The 20,771-nt window shown below is 41.3% G+C and overlaps 1 long non-coding RNA gene across 6 annotated transcripts in view; it reads right to left on the bottom strand.

The window, feature by feature from the left end:
• LOC129639091 (uncharacterized) overlaps positions 1-20,771 on the bottom strand; it is a 290,367-nt gene that overhangs the window by 154,386 nt on the left and 115,210 nt on the right. For 2 of the 6 annotated variants that reach the window (XR_008708163.1, XR_008708160.1), the window contains one exon: positions 15,358-15,930. The exons of 2 other annotated variants lie outside the window; for them this stretch is intronic. This is a non-coding gene — a long non-coding RNA (uncharacterized LOC129639091). Of the gene's footprint in view, positions 1-15,357; positions 15,931-15,956; positions 16,200-20,771 lie in introns of those variants that run through there. 2 more of the 6 variants (XR_008708162.1, XR_008708165.1) reach the window with 1 other exon arrangement.

The following is a 20,771-nucleotide window of genomic DNA, read 5'->3' as shown; positions in this document are numbered from 1 at the left end:
TAAAATTAACCATCCCAGTCCCATGCCTTATGAAGGAGCAAGGACTGTTAGTGATGATGTAGTTACTCCCTACCGAAACTGAGATCAAAAACATCTAGACCAGAGATTCACAACCCTCAAACCCATCAAAATGATCATGACCCAGAGGGGCAGGACTTGACTTTAACATACTGATGCCTGGGCTCCACTCCAGAGAATCTGAGGTGAGGCACCAAATATTGGCACTTGAGGTGACTCAATGTGCAGCCAGCATGGAGAACCTCAGGTCCAGACTAGCACTCCTCCAAGTACTGGCTTCAGACAGTCAGCATCACAGTGGGAGGGGATGCCCAAGAAAATTGGAATTTCTGCCTACACTTCCAAAAGGGCGACAGAATTAGGATACCTGGGGCCAGGGCTCAGGAATTTGCATATGCCCAGCTCTCTCTGAAATACGTAGGCCTAGTAAAACTGTAAAGCACAGGCCAGACAAAAGTATAGAACTGCAAGTAGCACTGGCATTAGAGGCAGATATGGGTATTAATCTCAACTTGCCCACTTAAAAGCTACAGGCCCCCTTTACAGGTGAGTTTCTTTAGCTCTAAAATGGGGTAAAGGTAATGGCCTCAGACTTAAAGGAAATAATATGTTATAAAGCCACAGCATCACAGAGTTGGTGATCCATAAATTCCCTTCCCCATTTGCCATTGTCTAGAAGAAGCCTCTTTTGTGTAATCTCATTTATTCTGCCATAAATTTCAGAAAACAAGCAACTTGGAGTCATGTCCTACAACCGTGATTGAGCAACAAAGTGCTTCCACATCTAGAAATATTGCAAGGATTGATGGAGTATTTTTAAATTGTCTATTTGACCAAAAGAAATCTGCAGGCAGGGTCCCAAATCTTGTTTTGTCATCATGTATACATAGAACTTTTTTACTCCATAGATCAAGATAAGTTCACTAGCTTGTCAGGCCAGTGGACTCAACTGTCAAGTGGCATTTTTGTCCTTGGAGAAATCTGAGTCTTTGTATTTTTTTGTGTGTGTTATTATCCTAGTAAGTCATTTGCTATCTAACCTACCAGAGCAGTAGTAAACTAAAACTGTCTGTTCACTGTGTCAATCATTTAGACGTGTGCCAGGAGGAAAACATCTTTCTGGTAAATGATCTTTTTGATCTCGAGAAGAGAAAACAATTTGTCCTGTGTTAACCATGTGTTTTTATTTTCAAGGTAACCTTCTAAGGCTGCTTGCTTGCATGCTCAGTCATGTCCGACTCTTTGTGACTCCATGGACTGTAGCCCGCCAGGCTCCTCTGTCCATGGAGTTTTCCAGGCAAGAATACTGGGTGGGTTTCCATTTCCTATTCCAGGGGATCTTCCCAACTCAGGGATTGAACTCATGTCTCCTGCATTGCAGGAAGACTCTTTACCTCCTGAGCCATCTAAGGCTGAGCTAAATATAAAGATGTAAGGCCAACATGGTTACAAAACTTTCACTAAGAGGCAAAAAATAAGACAAGAGGCTGGGAGTGGTTTAGAGAAACTCACTGTCCCCCAAGTGTCAGCTTCTACTGAGAAGACCAAGGGCCATGATTTTCCTTTCTTCAGTGGTTTCTGAGGAGGAGCCCACCTTTGCAACTGACATAGCCTGGGAAAGCCTTCCCCTCTTCTCTGCACTGCTCACCTTCTTCATGCTCAATAGCACTCATTTGTGAAGCAGCTGCACTGAAGTCCCCAACTCTCTCTCCTGCTATTATCATCACAGTAGCTCTCAGTTCCCATGTAGCCCCAAAATGGCTGCCAGCTACAGTCCATCCCGGCTGTCTACCCTGTGCTCCACACTCTTGCTAACCTGGTCTCTGTACCCTACCCACTGAGTCTCTAGGAGAAGCCTCCCTGATGCCAGTACCTATCAGGTCCCACCAAAATTATGCCAAAGAGTCTCTCTCTAGCTGCTGTCTAAGGTGTCATCACAGAGTTGGGGTCCATTCAGAAGGATGAAGAAGCCCTTTGCCCCACCATGGTGTCACAGTTTGGCATTCTGCACCACAAAGCTTCTGTAATTACTCCAGGGTCTCCTAGAGTACTTGAATGATTCTGTTAACCTTGGGCTCTATACTGCTTTCACTGTAGGGGGTTTAAAACCAGCTCAAAGTAGAGTATATGGATGATTTGTCTGAAGAATATGACAAAAGCTGAATCAATAAGGAAGGCTTCTTACTGTGGAACAGAATTATTAACCATGTGAAAGTAGATAGACCTTTCTACCATAGTAGTAGATAGTAGAAAGTAGTAGTAGAAAGACCTCAATAAAAGAAGGTAGGGAGTTCCCAGCTTTTTGCCTTAGATCAACAACATCACCAAGGTCCCAGGACCATTTCTATCTTTCCACTTTGTCACTGTCAGCATTTTTGCCTTAGTTTGTAACCTCGTGGTTACAAGATGGACACTACAAATCCAGGCATTACATCTTATAACCACATTCAAGGCAGTAAGAAGGGGGAAAGTGCAGTGTAGAGGAAGTGTCTTTCCAAGCTCCCTCTTTTGCCAGGCAGTAAAATCTCTCCTGGATATCCCTTAGTAGTCTTACTCGTATGTCTCATTGGTCAAAAGTCACATGGCCACCTAGTGAATAAGAGGGGCTGAGAAAGGGAGTATTTGTCCAAAGGAAAGGGGATTACCATGCATTTATTTAGACCACCAGTTTATACCACTTTCTGAGACTCATCTTGTATAGTACATACTGCCATCTAAGTAAAACTGAGTTCTTGGGGGCAAGGGAAAGGGGGGAATACTATTTTGGATAGATTAGCTTAGTGTGCCACAGAAAGTAGGAGGAGAAAACACAGTCTTGTTACTTGAGGAGCTACTTCCATTATCACCAAAAATAGACTTACTCTGTACATGTCAATAATACTGTGTATCTTTAAATATAATCATAATATAAAATTTCAGAAGCTGTGAGGACAAGGTCAGAACTTCAGAGTCCTAACATTAAAGGGAGAACAGCAATCAAAGGATCAATAACAATTCTGTCTTAGTATGGTCACTGTTGATATTCCTAAAAGGTGCTGATGAGTATTGACCTCCCAGGAGTGTTGGAGGTCAAGGCTGATGCAGAGTCAATTCCAACTTGCTTCCTGAGAAGGGTAAAAGTGAGGACCAAGACAGGAAGCTCAATATTGGTTTCAGCTAATTGTGTGAAACCACTTGACTTGATGTTGGCAGGGCAAAATCGAACACTGAATTTAAAACCCAAATTCAACTCTTGCCTTCCTTATTTTAAGACTGTCCCTTATCCTTCATCTGAAAAGGTCAAGGATCAACGGGATTTGATGAAAGAGACATACACCCTCCTTAGCCTCAAGCTTAGTGGCAAAGTCTCTTCTTAATGATGTGAGTTAAGTGAATAAGCCAGCATTTTATGAAGTCTACCTTTCATGATGAAGAGTCCTGTCTGGTTTTCATCGAAATAGATATTGTAATAAGCAAAAAATGACAACGGTTTAAACCAGATGATAACGATTTATACCTACTCATTTGAAAGAGAAAGACAGAGGGGATAAGTATGACCACTTCAAAATAAATGACACCATTTCTGCAATAGCCTAATGTTTCACTTAATGGATGTCTGGGTCAAGGAATTTACACTATATATATAAACGTGGTTTTAATTTGCTCTTCAACCAAAGTTTCATTCAACTTTTCTTCAATAAAAGTGCTATATTAGAATAAATATTAAAATTGAAAATATTACACTTTAGAAAACAATGGCAATATATTCCATTTTGGGGTTGATGTCTGTGCTCAGGACTGACGTATAAAACACATACCAATCATCTCTGCACCCTTTTTCATTTACTTGAGAGATTTGGAAGATGTCCAGTGGTACATTAGACTAGTAATCACACTCAAAGACTATAAACAAAATGAAAAATGGCAGCTATCTCCTGCACAATGCCTTCCAAATCCTGCCTTCCTCGGTTTCCTTTCTATAGGCCTCCAAGAGTGCCCTGCTTATAAACTACATTCTTCCAGTTATTCAGGCCCCAAACCTCAGAGTTATGATATTTATCCTATCAGCAAATCCTGTTGGCCTCATATTAAAATCATGTCCAGAATCCACCCATCTTCTGTAAGCTCCACAACCAGGCCAATGGCTTCAGCCTCCCTATTCACTCCCCTGGATTCTTGCAATAACCTCCAATCTCCTGACCCTTACTTTTACCTTTCTGTCAGCCACTCATTTTCCTTCAGGGAATTCTGCCCCATAATGGGTGTGATAGAGAAGAGGCCACTACCATTTCCATTTCAATTCCATTTAACAGGATGATCTCCCATGCCAAGTACGAGTGGACACAAAGTAAATTCCTACCAATTCTATTTTTCTGGGGTGAGAGTTAAATAACAAATCTCACTGAAAGGAAATTTAATAAGTTGTTAAGTTATCATATCTTTTATATTGGATTGCTTATGATTGGATAAAAAAAAAAAACAAAAGATAAACAAGGAACTTGGCACCCGTCAGACCTGAAGACTATTGTTCAGTGGTTTGGACCCCTGAGTCACTAACAGAGTATTTTCCCAAAGACCAAGCATTTGGATAATTCTTTAATACCCAATACTTTTGTATTATTGTGAGGTTATGGTAATAGCAGAAAATGATTCAGGGAAGGATGATGCTATACTGGTAGCAAATAACAGAGAGATGGAAAGCAAGGGATATTTGGAATTGTGTTCTCTATTTTTAGTACAAAATGACCCATAAACATTATTTCACATAGTAGTCCATCTAAGTGCATGTGTACTCATGTTCAAAACTCCTCCTAAAAATAAAAGTATTATCAGGTAACTCAGTGACAACAACAAAATAATCATTAACATATTATCTATCATTTCAGCCTTAAACCTTAGCTCTCTTGAGAAGAGAGAGAAAGATGTCAAGGGGGTGACAATCAAAAACAAAAATAAAGAAATAGAAGTGAAGGATGATAGCACAAAGTGTCAGCTGCAAAGAAAGTCAACATCACTTCTGAGTCAGAGCAAGTAAAAATAAGATTAGGATTGATATCAGGTTTTAATCCACAATAAACTCTTCAGCCATTTTCTTCTGCACTAACAAATTATTCTGCAACATGCCTCTTGCTACAGTCACCAGCCATAGCCTGAAAGGAAACAAATACACTCTCTATCACCCAGGTGCATTTTAGGCATGAACAATTAGAGTGCCACAGAGAGAAATGTACAGCATGATGCCGTTAGGTGCTACATCACAGACATGTCCTAAAAATTTATAGTTCAGACTTCCTGCATTCCTCAGTACAAGGAAAAGCCATTTTGTCATGTGTATGAAGCTGTTGCACAAACATAAGTCTGTCTTTAGGGCAGGTAGATGTTATGTTTACTGCAGAGTGGAAAGTTTGTCAAACTACCTCTAAACCCTTACTCAGACAACCAAAGCAGTCTTCTCATCTCAAAGGCAACTCCATTGTTTTCCCTTCACTCAGACTCTAACCTTGGAAATATCCTTTGCTCACTGGTACTCTCACAGTCCACGACACAACTGGTCAGGAAACCCTGTTAGCTCTACTTTCAGAGGACTTCTAGAATCTGACTTCTCCCTATCTCCAGAGCTGCCATTGTGTCCAACACCCCCACAGTCTCTCACCCAGATTAGTGACAGGTCATGTTTGAGGCTCCTCCTCCAGGTGAGGTTGATGCTGCTGATCCAGGGACCACACTTGGGTGGCCAGGCTTTGGGGTGTGTGTCCAATGGAAGGATATTGGAGAGAGGGGGAGAGATTGGAAAACAGGAGAGTATCCTTGGCTGTGAATAATAGGATATGGAGCCAGTGACACACAGCACGTGAGAGAAGGTACTGGAGACAATCCAGGCTAGTGGAGTCACCTGCCTGCCTGCCCCCCACCCCTTACTTCTGCCCTTGCTCTGAGAGTCTCTTCTCAACACAAGAGTCAGATTGAACCACGCCCTGCTCAAAACCTGCAGGTGGCCTCCTTCTGAGAGCAAGCTAGTCATTACAGTGACTGGTCTGGACCCTCACTGACCGATTTCCTCTCTTATTTCCTTCTTCCCTCTTCCCCACAGACCACTCACTCACAAGGTCCTCTTCCTTTTGGCTTGAGCCTCAGGCTGCTCTTGTTGAGGTTTCTTACCAGGTGTTCTTTGCCTAGGATGTTCGGTCCCAACATATGCATCCTCTGTCCCTCACTTCCTTCAGGACTTGATACAAACGTCATCTCAGGGAGGCCTATCCTGAGCACCCAACTCCTCAGTGAGCCCTCATCTGTCCCTCACACTCTTCCCCACTTCTGCTCCCCTTACCCTCTACTAGTTTTCCCACGGCACTTGTATCTTACACACTGTACAGTCTATTTACTTATTACCTTAACCAGTTACTGCCTGTCTTCTGCAGCAGAATGCAAGCACTGTGAAGGCAGGGATTTTCTCAGCTCCATTCACTGATGTATCCCCATTACCTAGCACAGTGTAGGGCACAACGAACATACGTTGAGTAACTGAATGAAAGTAATCTTTGGTGATAATATCACCTACATGAAGGAAAAGCTTTCACTGTGACAAAAAAAAATTTGAAGAGAAAATAATTTTTTAAAAAAAGTTTGTGTTCTGGAAATAATCACATATACAGAAATAGAGAACAGTACAATCAAGGTCCATCTAGTCAAAGCTATGGTTTTTCCAGTGGTCATGTATGGATGTGAGAGTTGGACCATAAAGAAGGCTGAGCACCAAAGAATTGATGCTTTTGAACTGTGGTGTTGGAGAAGACTTTTGAGATTCCCTTGGACTGCAAGGAGATCCAACCAGTCCGTCCTAAAGGAAATCAGGGTTTTTTTTTTTAATTTTGTTTTATTTTTAAACTTTACATAATTGTATTAGTTTTGCCAAATATCAAAATGAATCCGCCACAGGTATACATGTGTTCCCCATCCTGAACCCTCCTCCCTCCTCCCTCCCCATACCATCCCTCTGGGTCGCCCCAGTGCATCGGCCCCAAGCATCCAGTATCGTGCATTGAACCTGGACTGGTGACTCATTTCATACATGATATTTTACATGTTTCAATGCCATTCTCCCAAATCTTCCCACCCTCTCCCTCTCTCACAGAGTCCATAAGACTGTTCTATACATCAGTGTCTCTTTTGCTGTCTCGTACACAGGGTTATTGTTACCATCTTTCTAAACTCCATATATATGCGTTAGTATGCTGTATTGGTGTTTTTCTTTCTGGCTTACTTCACTCTGTATAATAGGCTCCAGTTTCATCCACCTCATTAGAACTGATTCAAATGTATTCTTTTTAATGGCTGAGTAATACTCCATTGTGTATATGTACCACTGCTTTCTTATCCATTCATCTGCTGATGGACATCTAGGTTGCTTCCATGTCCTGGCTATTATAAACAGTGCTGCGATGGACATTGGGGTACACGTGTCTCTTTCAATTCTGGTTTCCTCAGTGTGTATGCCCAGCAGTGGGATTGCTGGATCATAAGGCAGTTCTATTTCCAGTTTTTTAAGGAATCTCCACACTGTTCTCCATAGTGGCTGTACTAGCTTGCATTCCCACCAACAGTGTAAGAGGGTTCCCTTTTCTCCACACCCTCTCCAGCATTTATTACTTGTAGACTTTTGGATCACAGCCATTCTGACTGGTGTGAAATGGTACCTCATAGTGGTTTTGATCTGCATTTCTCTGATAATGAGTGATGTGGAGCATCTTTTCATGTGCTTGTTAGCCATCTGTATGTCTTCTTTGGAGAAATGTCTATTTAGTTCTTTGGCCCATTTTTTGATTGGGTCATTTATTTTTCTGGAGTTGAGCTGTAGGAGTTGCTTGTATATTCTCAAGATTAGTTGTTTGTCAGTTGCTTCATTTGCTATTATCTTCTCCCATTCTGAAGGCTGTCTTTTCACCTTGCTAATAGTTTCCTTTGATGTGCAGAAGCTTTTAAGGTTAATTAGGTCCCATTTGTTTATTTTTGCTTTTATTTCCAACATTCTGGGAGGTGGGTCATAGAGGATCCTGCTATGATGTATGTCAGAGAGTGTTTTGCCTATGTTCTCCTCTAGGAGTTTTATAGTTTCTGGTCTTACGTTTAGATCTTTAATCCATTTTGAGTTTATTTTTGTGTATGGTGTTAGAAAGTGTTCTAGTTTCATTCTTTTACAAGTGGTTGACCAGATTTCCCAGCACCACTTGTTAAAGAGATTGTCTTTAACCCATTGTATATTCTTGCCTCCTTTGTCAAAGATAAGGTGTCCATATGTGCATGGATTTATCTCTGGGCTTAAAAAAACAAACAAACAAAAAAAAAAACCTAAATACTTAGAAAAAAAAAGCATCAACTCTTTGGTGCTCAACTTTCTTTATGGTTCAACTCTCACATCCATACATGACTACTGGAAAAACGATAGCTTTGACTAGACGGACCTTTGTTGGCAAAGTAATGTCTCTACTTTTGAATATGCTGTCTAGGTTGGTCATAGCTTTTCCTCCAAGGAGCAAGCATCTTTTAATTTCATGGCTCTAGTCACCATCTTCAGTGATTTTGGAGCCCAAGAAAATAAAGTCTGTCACTATTTCCATCAAAAAAAATAAATAAATAAAAATAAAGGAAATCAGTCCTGGACGCTGAAGCTGAAACTCCAATACTTTGGCCACCTCATGTGAATAACTGATTCACTGGAAAAGACCCTGATGCTGGGAAAGATTGAAGGTGGGATGAGAAGGGGACAACAGAGGATGAGATGGTTGGATGGTTGGATGGCATCACCGACTCAAAGGACATGAGTTTGAGTAAGCTCTGGGAGTTGGTGATGGACAGGGAAGCCTGGCGTGCTGCATTCCCTGGGGTTGCAAAGAGTCGGACATGACTGAGCGACTGAACTGAACTGAACTGACAGTGAAGGCCATGTACCCAACACCCAGCTTCAACAATTATCAACACATGGCCACTCTTGTTTTAGTTATACCTCTATCCATTTCTCCAGTGGATTATTTTGAAGCTAGTCTCAGGAACTGTATCATTTATTTGTAAACATATCAGTATTATCTCTAAAATATAATACAAGGACTATTATCACCCCTAACAATCCAGACAACCCCTTCATCACCAGAGGCCCAGGAAACCACTGATCCAATATCTGTCACTCTGGCTGAATTTCACCTATTCTAGAAATTCATGTAAATGAAATTAGACTCTATGTACTCTTTTGTAACTGGCTTCTTTGCTAAACATACTGTTTTTGCAACTCACCCACGATTCATACTATACTTCAAAGTAGAACAGGAACAGCAATTGTCACCCAGGTGGTACTAGCAGTAAAGAACTCGCCTGCCAATGCAGGAGACATGAGATACAAGGGTTTCATCACTGAGTCAGGAAGATTCCCTGGAGGAGGGCATGGCAACCCACTCCAGTATTCTTGCCTGGACAATCCCATGGACAGAGGAGCCTGGTGAGCTACAGTCCATGGGGTAGCAAAAGAGTCAGGCATGACTGAAGAGACTGAGCACACATGCAAGATGCAGTGAATATTAAGCGACTTACACCCTGATTAAGTCAGATACTGAATTTAGCAGCTTTTAAACTTCCAACCACAAAAATACAGGGTTAAATCCTCACTGTCTAAAGTGTGTTCTGTTGGGGACCAGCAGTGCTGGCATCCTCTGGGAACCTGCTAGAAATGCAGGATCCCAGGCCCTGCCCTAGACCGACTGAATTAGCATTTACATTTCAACAAGATCCCCAGGACACCTTCTAGTTTCAGCAGCACCTGGTTAAGTAGTCTTTGGGGGAACAGTTCAGTAGCCCCATCCTTGTGTCACATGCAGACTGTTGTGTCAGGGCTCCCTGCGTTGGTCACTTGACATGAACTAATAAGCAAGGACTCCTAACATCACCTTGGCCTCTTTGCAAACACCAGCTTGGCAACAGGGGGTAGAAAGATCAGGCAGGAACAGTGTGGGGAAAAAGCAACTAATGTAGTCAAGTTTTAATTTCCTTCTTAAAAATACATCTACTTCTAAGATTTAGGAAAGCTAATTGAATTATCTAAACCACAATAGCCTAAAGAGCTCAAGAAGGGTGTCTGTGCATTTACACAGGGGAAATCATTCAGAACTCAATGGTTGACATCTGAAATGCAGGAATCACATCGAAGAGCATCCATAAGACACAGTTTCTTTAGAGGAAAGAATCTTTGAATTCTTGCATATTTACCTAAAGCAGAAGGGTAGCTTGATTACAGGGGATTACAAAATACTGGAAAGGATTCAGGTGCAAATATAAACAGTGACTTTAAAATGGCTATAAAATCTCAGGATGCTTACACAACCCTGTCAGAACCATAAACATTGACTCAGCTGCAGGAAGGAAACAGACTATGCGAGGTGGAGCTCTCCCTAATACATGGTTGAGAGGTTTCTAGAACAACAAGACACACAGTCCCTGGGTAGGCACTAATGGAAGACCGAAAGGCAGACGTTCCCCATCTTAACCCAAAGTGAGATGAACCTACGCACTGCAACAGTTAATCTGCCCATCCACTGGTCTCTGCAGTGTCACCACCAGCAGCCAGATAGTCTTGTTCTGTTATTCTAAAACTGTCCAATTTTGAAGTTCAGAAAACTTTTTGTTGATTTTAACAGGGTCAGGAGGTGGTCCTAAGATGGCGAAGGAATAGGACAGGGAGACCACTTTCTCCCCGACAAATTCATCAAAAGAACATTTGAACACTGAGTAAATTCCACAAAACAACTTCTGAATGCCAGCAGAGGACATCAGGCACCTAGAAAAGCAGCCCATTGTCTTCGAAAGGAGGTAGGAAAAAAATATAAAAGATAAAAAGAGAGACAAAGAGGTAGGGATGGAGATCCGTCCCGGGAAGGGAGTCTTAAAAAAGAGAGAATTTTCCAAACACCAGGAAACACTCTCACTGACTAGTCTGTGGTGAGCCTTGGAACCACAGAGGGCAACATAACTGGGAGGAAAAATAAATAAATAATAAAAACCCACAGATTATGTGCCCAACAGTAACTCCTAGCAGAGAAGCAGCTCAGACACCTGCATCCACCACTAGCAAGTGGGGGCTGGGCAGGGAGGCGCGGGCTGCATTGCTTAGAGTAAGGACCGGGCCTGAATGCCCTGAGGGCAATCTGAGGGAACTAACTTGGGCTAGCAAACCAGACTGTGGGATAGCTACCTCGCAAAATGCCCTAACCTAAGACACCGCCAGGCCCGCTCACAGAACAAAGGGCTGACTAGAGCTACGTGAAAAGCCCTAACCTAAGACACTGTCTGGCCTGCTCACAGAACAAAGGACTGAGCAGAGCTAGCCGGCTGCAGACCGGCCTATCCCCCTCCAGTGAGGTCAGCCAGAACCAGAAGGGGGCAACTGCGGCCCCAGAGAGGCATTATCTACCAAACTGCATGCAGGCTTCATTGCTAACCAAGACTTCTTGGGATTCTGGACAGTCGACATCTGCCTGAGAAGGTGCACTGGTTGTACACCCAGAAAACCGAGCAGCAGGGATGGGGGAGGTGATAAGTCGCAGCGACCGTGCTTGCCCAACACCTGGTCACCTGAGCTGCTCGGACCTGGGAAGGTCACAAAATGCAGGCCCAACCGAGTCTGCGCCTTTGTGGAGTACCCGAGTGCCTGAACCTGAGCAGCTTATTTAGACCCAGGAAGTGCATACCGCCCAGAGCCGGCCTCAGACAGTTCCCAGCAGAGCAACCTAGAGCCTGAACAGTGTAGACTGGGAAAGCACACACGCCGTGAGCAGGGGCAAACCCAGTGTGGCCGAGACATTGTGAGCAGTCCCCACAGACACCAGTGATATTTGTTTGCAGCGTTCCTCCCTCCCCACAGCACGACTGAACAAGTGAACCTGAAAAAAGGGACCACCACTGCCCCCTTGTGTCAGGGTGTAAATTAGACACTGAAGAGACCAGCAAACAGAAGAAGCTAAAACAAACAGAGGGAACCACCTTGTAAGTGACAGGTGCAATAGATTAAAACCCTGTAGTTAGCACCAACTACATAGGAAGGGGCCTATAGATCTTGAGAAGTATAAGCCAGATCAAGGAACTATCTAAAAATGAACTGACCCCACATTGTCCAAAACAACACCAGAGAAAGTCCTAGATATATTTTTACTATTATCATTCTTTAACTTTGTTTTAATTTTTTATATTTAAAAATCTTCTATTGCTCCTTTAATTTTCATTTTTATAACCTACTATTACTTTGCAAAAAAAAGACCCTATTTTTTAAAGCAAACTTTGTATATATATATATATATATATATATATATATATATATATATATTATAATTTTTGTGACTATGTTTTTGTTTGTTTGTTTTTCTTTAATATTGTATTTTTGAAAATCCAACCTCTACTCTAGATTTTTAATCTTTGCTTTTTGGTATTTATGATCAATTTTGTGCCTTTAAGAACCCAATCTTCATTACCTATTTTTACTTGGGAGCAAGATTACTGGTTTGACTGCTTTCTCCCTCTTTGGGCTCTCCTTTTTCTTCACTAGGTCGCCTCTATCTCCTCCCTCCCCCTTCTCTTCTCTACCCAACTCTGTGAATCTCTTTGTGTGTTCCAGACTGTGGAGAACACTTAGGGAACTGATTAGTGGCTGGATCTGTCTCTCTCCTTTTGATTCCCCCTTTTATCCTCCTGGCCATCTCTGTCTCCTTCCTCTTTCTTCTCTTCTCTGTATAACTCCGTGAACATCTCTGAGCAGTCCAGACTGTGGAGCACACATAAGTGATTACTGGCTAGCTTGTTCTCTCCTCTTTTGTTTCCCCCTCATCTCATCCTGATTTTAATAGGGTCAGGCTTGTTACATTGGATGAACCCAAGGCCCTCTGTACTCCTCTCCTTCTTCCCCTTGACCAAGTGCTCCCAGGGCAGTGACTGGATCTGTCATTCATTCTTTCTTCCTAACAGTTTTCATTATGCTTGAAATATTTCCTCTTGGAACCAAGTGCAACAGCCCTGTGCTAACTTTCTATCTCTTCCAATGGATCTCAGCTGGGGGCGATTTTGTCCCCCAGGGCACATTTGGCAATTTCTGGAGACATTTTTAGTTGTTACAACTTGGGGGTGCTAATAGAACTTAGTGTAGGCTGCTAAACATCCCACAATGCATAGGATAGCTCTACAAAGAAGAATTGTCTAGTTCCAAGTATCAATTAGTGCTGCTGTTAAGAAACCATGCTCCTCTCTAGTCTGCTATCCAAGCAAAAGCAAGAATCATATGGTCCAAAATAACTATCTGGGAATCTTTCTGGTCCTTTGAGTTTACATTTCTTGGACTGTAGTTGAGCCTAGCCAAGTTGACACATCCAAAAAGCCATGGCAGAGTTAAATGCCTTATCACACCCAGCTCACCGGGTACAGTACACCTCATTCATGGTTAGTACTCAATACGTGTGACAATTATCCTTACCAGAGCCATAAAAGTTTATTTAGTCCAAGATTCTTATACCAAACTGCTTTCTGCATGTAATGCATTTTGATATTTCGAAACTGAAATTCTCAATTTCAGTTTTACATTGACTTATATTAGCTAAAACATATTTTCATCCCTAACCAAAAATAGATTATTTGTCATCAAGATGTCATAGATTCTTGACAGACAGTATGAAAGCTTAATAAAGAACTCATGGGGAAAATATATGCAAAATAAAGTGCAAGCTCAAGCACCTGTATAGAAAGGAGTTCCTAACAAAAATGTCCTTTATAGACAGAGTCAACTCCAAATTTTTAAAAAGTAAATATACTCTTAGCCAGGATTCCTCAAGACTCTCAAGGTCATGGAAACAAGTAAACACAGAGAAACTGTCACAGAACAGAAAAGACTGGGGAGACATGTCAACTAAATGCCATGAGGTATCTCAATGGGGTCCTTGAACAGAAGAAGGGGTAGTAGAAAAACTGGTGAAATCTAAATCTAGTCTGAAGTTTGGTTAATATAAATACCATTGCAGCATGGAGATCTATGATGTTAACACTGAGAGGAAATGGGTGAGGGCTACATGGAAGCTGTCTGGGCTATCTGTGCAATATGCTTGTAAATCTGAAATTACTCTAAAATTAAAAGGGTTATTTAATAAAATAATAAACAAACCTGAATGATCCTCCAGGAATTTTGATCAAAATCCTGAGGCCCAGACATGTATACAGTGACAAAGCTGCCACTGATTTTGAAGCAAACCCCAGGACTGAGAGTCTTCCCAAGCTTCATTTCTGAAAGAGCATATCCTATTGCCATTTCTTTTATTTTTTGCATAGTATACAGGATTGCAGTTCTCTGAGCAGGGATTGAACTCGTGCCCCATGCACTGCAAGCATAGAATCCAAACCACTGGACCACCAGGGAAGTACCCTGCTCCCAGTTCTTGTTATAAAATCATCCCTTCAGGAAAAGAGAGGATACCTGAGGGACAAGAGAGCAATGTCTGCCCAGGATCCTTGTTGGGATCCCCAATCTCTGACCTAAAGCAGAAGACCCCTAGGAAATGCAAGGCTAGTCTTTTATTCTAGGCCCTTTCTTTAACTATGGAAAGTCCCTTCAGTTTCACTATCTCAGAACTTAATTACTGAGCACAGTAACTCCATTCTCTGCACAGTAGATTTTTATGTACTGATTCTTGTGCCTCTGGTTGTGTCCTCCTGCACACGTGTCTTTTTGCTCATTCTGTCTTCCTTCCAGCACATGCAGGAGTGAAGGAGCAGGTGGCTGTCAGAGCCTTCAGCCCAGACTTGGAGGAGCTCCACTCCCTCAGATGCTCATTCTCCCAAGGAGGGCTGCAGAAGGACTGTCCTGGCGCTTAGTTTGAATTACAACAAAAGCAAGCTCATTGTTGAAAAACAGAGCACAAAGGTTGTACTATTTCACTTGGCAAAGACCTTAGGTCTCCACCTATGTTATTCATTTCTACTCTATTGTGAGCATGAAAGCAATCTATTCAGATAAGCCCTGAGGCAGGATTTAAATGCCAAAGCCAAAATAAGAACAGGAAATAATAAGAAAAAGAAAGGAAGGAAGGGGAAGAGAGAAGGAGAGAAGGGGGAAAGTTAGTTAGTTTCAAAAAAAAAAAAGCAGTATCATTTTCAACCAACTTAGCAGCATCTGAAAAATCTCTGTCTACTCTCATAGACACACACACACACACACACACACAATCACACATACGTGCATACATACGGAAGTGCTCAAACCTCTACCTAAAGCTATTGAGCCATCTGATCAAGCATAGAAATAACACTCAGAATATTATATTATAGTATTTGGTCAGTAACTCATTCATCAAATAATTCATTTATTTATCAAATAATAAGTAACTACTATGTGCCAGGAACTGTTTTGGGAGCTGGGGATACAACAGTGGATGAGTCAAAGTTTCTACACTCACAAAAACTTTAGCATTACTAAATAACATTTATCAAAAACACATTAATTGCCAGTTATTGGCCTATGTATTCCCTTAATATGTATTTTTTTCACTTATTTCTCACAGCAACCATATGAGGAGATAAAATTATCACTCTTAGTTTCCAAATGATAACCCTGAGGCTTGTCAAGATCTAGTAAATTACCCAAAGAAACTGAAAGCACATAAATTTGAATCCAGAGAGGGTAATCATAGCACCAGGGCTAATATTGCACAACTAACATTAGATGTCAGCTGTTAACCTATCCTGTGGTGGCATAAAGTGTTGATGGGACCAAAGCAAATGTGAATCTTGCTCTTGACTCCAATGTGGAAGAATTCTGGGGCTTTCTTTCTTTGCTCTCTCTTCCCATGGCTTCTGGGTCTGGGAAGAGGAGTGCCCTTGCTTGCACTTGGTCCTCATTCTTCATTCCTTCCTCTCTCATTCCTGGAAAGGGAACAGCAAGGAGGAAATTGCCTTTCCAGCCCACGCACAGCTGGTGGAAGGAAGCTCTGGCAGGCACCGAGCTCTCCCAGAAGCGGGATTCCAGGAGGAGCTGTTCCCTGCTCCTCTCCTTTGCTCGCCCACTTTTGGATGCACTTCATCCACATGCCACCTGTTATGTGCAGCTCAAAGACTGGCACTGGCTCCCTGTAAGAGCCCAAACAGGGCTCTCTGCTTCAGGTGGAGACCCAAAGAGTGGCAGGAAGATGTGTCTGAAAGAGAAAGCAGAGAAAACGCTGGACTGCAGTCTCTGAGCAATGGCTCTTGGAGACACCTCGAGAGGCAGCTGCCCAACAGGCAAGGCCTGTGTCAGGCAGCTGTGTGCCCAGGAATGAGGAGCAGTGCACATATGGCAGAGCAGGGCCATACCATCTGTCACACACCCATGCCAGCCTCTTCACTTTAGGCATGGTGGGAGTGGGAGGCGTTAGGAGAAAAGCAGCAGCTCACCAAGCCAGCCACACACCAGGGCTCCCCTCTAACGGGCTGTTCCTCTAAACATTTAGACTCCTTCACTGCTGCCATATGGCAGTTGCCAGTGTATACAGTCCCATAATTAAGAGTGTGGAGTTTGGAATCAGAAAACCCTAGGATTGAATTCTGCTCCACTAGGTACAAGTACAGGTCTTTGAGCATCAGTTTCCTCTTTTGTAAAATGGAAGTTATAATAATTACCCCTTAAGGTTGTTGTAAGGATTAAATTCAAGAGTAACTGTAAAGATCTAAGGGCAGCACTTTAAAAAAAAAACATAATAAGTACTAAGTAAACAAAGCCTTTTCCATGCTGAGTCAAGCCTCTGACTGTAAAACATTCTTCTTTTGTAGGTGGTAGCTTTTCTGTCTCAATTTTTGAAAGTAAAAAGAGCAATGGCACTTCTCAGTAAACTTGAATGTGCCTTCAGAGCCCCTGAGGACTGTGGGAAAAGACAGATGCTGGCTTAGTAGGTTTGAGGGAGCCTGAGAATCTGTATTTCTAACAAGCTCCCAGTGATGTTCACGCTACTGGTCCAGGGACTATAATTTGTATAGCAAAGGTCTAGTAAGTGACTTAGCAGTAACAGGAAAACAGCTGTGGTACCCTGGGTAAGCCATCTAACTTTTCTATGCTTCAGCATTCTTAGATGTAAAATTTTTAAAGTTTGTCTAGATAATGTCACATTTCTTTCATGCTATCATGCTGTGATAGATTATTTGAAAAATGGCCACCTACAGCTCCTCCCACACTACCTGCTCTTCAGCAGCATGACTTTGCTGCCCCTCCCATTGAGAGGTGGATCCCCTTCCCTTGATTCTGGCTGGTTCTGGGACTTGCCTAAACCAGGAGAATGTGGCAGAAAGAAAGTTGTATGACTTTCAGTTTCTGGCCTGAGGAAGCTTAACAGCTTTTCTTTTTGCCTTCTTAGGAACCAGATGCTATGTAAAGAAGCTCAGGCTAGACTGTTGTATGAGAAGAGGGGGAGGGTCACCTGCCCCAGCTCTAAGTACCACAGCTGAGGGGCCGAACATGGGAGTATAGCTTTCTTGAACATTCTAGCTCCAGTTGACCACCTAACTTTATGCAGCTATACAAGTGACCCCAGCTGAGATTTCATGCAGCAGATGAATCGCCCTGCTGAGCCCAACCCAGAATTATGAGAAATAACAAATCTGTTTTTAAAGCCATTATGTTTTGGGAGGTGGTTTGTTACACAGCAATTGACAGTTGATATACATGTTTTACTCCCATAGGAGATAATACAACCTTCAAAACCAGAACTGCTGGAAGAACTACAAAGAAACATGCCTACCAACTGGAGAACAGAATGTATGCCAAGAGTTGACTTTTACATTTAGAGATCTTTCTTCTATATTCAGTTTAATTTAATAAGTACTTACTCAGGGTTACTGTGAGAGAATTGAGAGATATAATTTCAAGAAACTTGCAATATATTTGGGAATGGTAATATGCTACAAAGTAAACAATAAGAAAACATGCACCAATTAATAATAGTACACTAAGCCCGAATTTGAGTCCCATGAAACAGAAGACTGGTTCCAAATCAGGAAAGGAGTATGTCAAGGCTGCATATTGTCACCCTGCTTATTTAACGTATATGCAGAGTACATTATGTGAAATGCTGGGCTAGATGAAGCACAAGCTGGAATCAAGATTGCCGGGAGAAATATCAATAACCTCAGATATGCAGATGACACCACCCTTATGGCAGAAAATGAAGAAGCACTAAAGACCCTCTTGATGAAAATGAAAGAGGAGAGTGAAAAAGTTGTCTTAAAACTCAACATTCAGAAAATGAAGATCATGACATCTGGTCCCATCACTTCATGGCAAATAGATGGGGAAACAATGGAAACAGTGACAGACTTTATTTTGGGGGGCTCTAAAATCACTGCAGATGGCAACTGCAACCATGAAATTAAAAGACACTTGCTCCTTGAAAGAAAATCTATAACCAACCTAGACAGCATATTAAAAAGCAGAGACATTACTTTTCCCACAAAGGTCCATCTAGTCAAAGCTATGGTTTTCCAAGTAGTCATGTATGGATGTGAGAATTGGGCCCTAAAGAAAGCTGAGTGCTGAAGAATTGATGCTTTTGAACTGTGGTGTTGGAGAAGACTCTTGAGAGTCCCTTGGACTTCAAGGAGATCCAACCAGTCCATCCGAAAGGAAATCAGTCCTGAATATTCATTGGAAGGACTGATGCTGAAGCTGAAACTCCAATACTTTGGCCACCTGATGTGAAGAACTGACTCACTAGAAAAGACCCTGATGCTGGGAAAGATTGAAGGTGGGAGGAGAAGGGGACAACAGAGGATGAGATGGTTGGATGGCATCACTGACTCGATGGACATGAGTTTGAGTAAGCTCTGGGAGTTGGTGATGGACAGGGAAGCCTGGTGTGCTGCAGTCCATGGGGTCACAAAGAGTCAAACATGACTGAGTGCCTGAACTGAACTGAAGCCTGAATTTGAGAATCAAAATATTTTAATATCAACAATAAAATTCTATGGACACCTAAAAGGAGTTCAGTCAATGTATTCTAGAATTATCACAGAACAATTTACTAGAGGAAGTACAACTTAGGCCTGGATAAATGGAGGAGTAAAAAGAAGTATGTAAAGATTGAGTAATGGTGTTCAAATCTGCTATACAAAAATGAAAAACTCAGTCTTATTGACAAATGCATTCTAGAAAGTTCTCAAAGTCCTTTATACAGAGAATGACAATTTTAAACAGACTTTTGAAATTATTTGCTATAACATATGGCATGTATAATTTCACTAAATTAGTAAATTGTGGAAATTCAAGAGCATTATAGAATACATGTGACAGAAATACAATAGTAGAATTTCAGAGATGTAATACAGGTAAAAATTGGGATGGAAGAGTGTAAAAACCAAAAGATGATGACATAGAACTTTAAAGGTGAAAAGTGTATACAAAATAGACTTGGGACAAATAAATATAAAAGATTCAGTGTATATAGTGATCATCTTGAGCTCTCTCATCCAAATCCCAGTAGTAATACACTTCATTTTGAAAAGTATTTTCTATTAAGTGGTTGCTATTGGCAATGTGAAAACTCAGAATTAAAAATTTCCAATAATATTCCAATAAAATGAGTTCAGTGTTTAAGGATAAAATATGAGGAAAATAAAATTATACTTATTTTTAGTAATATTCTTTATAAACATTTTCTGTAAGAAAAGTACACACTTAAAATCATATTTTAACTGTACTGGATAATAAATCAACCAATCTATTTTTTTAGGACAAGAAACTAATCTTTTAGGCATCCTCTCAAAACTCCATTTATCTATGTTATCATTTTGCTACCTCTTTCCCCATGAAAATCTAAGGGGAAAGAACAGAATCCTGACATACTGGTAATATGAGACCTCAGAATAGTACTTGTTTTAGACAAAAGCTCGAACCCAAAATGATAGCTGAGTGTTCAAGTATTCACAAAGTTTAGCTTAGTAAGGGTATAACGTTACTCTCCAACTAGCATGTAGATCAGTGCCAGGTACATAGTCAGCACTCAACAGTTACTACCTGAACACATGTCAATGCATGCAAGCTTTCTCAAAGACAGCTTTGGAGAGAGTAAGTAAGAAAATACAGGGCTTTTTTCTCAACCTCTTATAGTTAAATCCTTCGAACACTCTTTCATTTATCCATTTAACAATGAAGCTAAAAGGCCAATATTGGAAAGGCTACAGTAATTTAAACTCTAAATAAAGGGTTATTTATTTGTTGAGTACCTATACCATGCTGGGGAAAAACAGACAATAACAAAGTAATACATTTATGGACTGTTAAATGACTGCAAATACTCTGAAGAAAATTAAAGCTGCATTTACAGGAGGAGAGCAGTGAGCATGAACAATTTTTAAGTAAACGGTTCAGGAAAATTTTGTATCTGAGAAGGAGACATTTGAGCAGAAATGTGAGTGGTAAAACATTCCAGAGAAAGGGAGCCATTAGCACCAAAATCCTGAGTCAGAGACTTGCTATAAAGATATGACTAACAGATTACAAAATTAATACTAAAAAATAGAGAAATAGAATAAGCCAAAAAGTTAAAAAATAAAAAAATCAAAGATGTGATCACTGGAGCTGGCTTTGTGTGTATGTGTGTGTGTGTGTTTATATTCTCCACTTCAGGGTTTTGAGTTCTGTATTAGGAAGGAGAGATGACATTTCTCGGGGCAAATAGATTAAAGACACAGAACTTTCAACCCATTAGCTTCAGTCCCCTGGGAGGATTCTGTTCAATCCT

Source organism: Bubalus kerabau, chromosome X (assembly GCF_029407905.1).
Source record: "Bubalus kerabau isolate K-KA32 ecotype Philippines breed swamp buffalo chromosome X, PCC_UOA_SB_1v2, whole genome shotgun sequence".
In the NCBI taxonomy this organism is placed as follows: Eukaryota; Metazoa; Chordata; class Mammalia; order Artiodactyla; family Bovidae; genus Bubalus; species Bubalus kerabau.
Note: the sequence above shows the minus strand (reverse complement) of the source record. Positions and strands in the feature narration are given on the sequence as shown.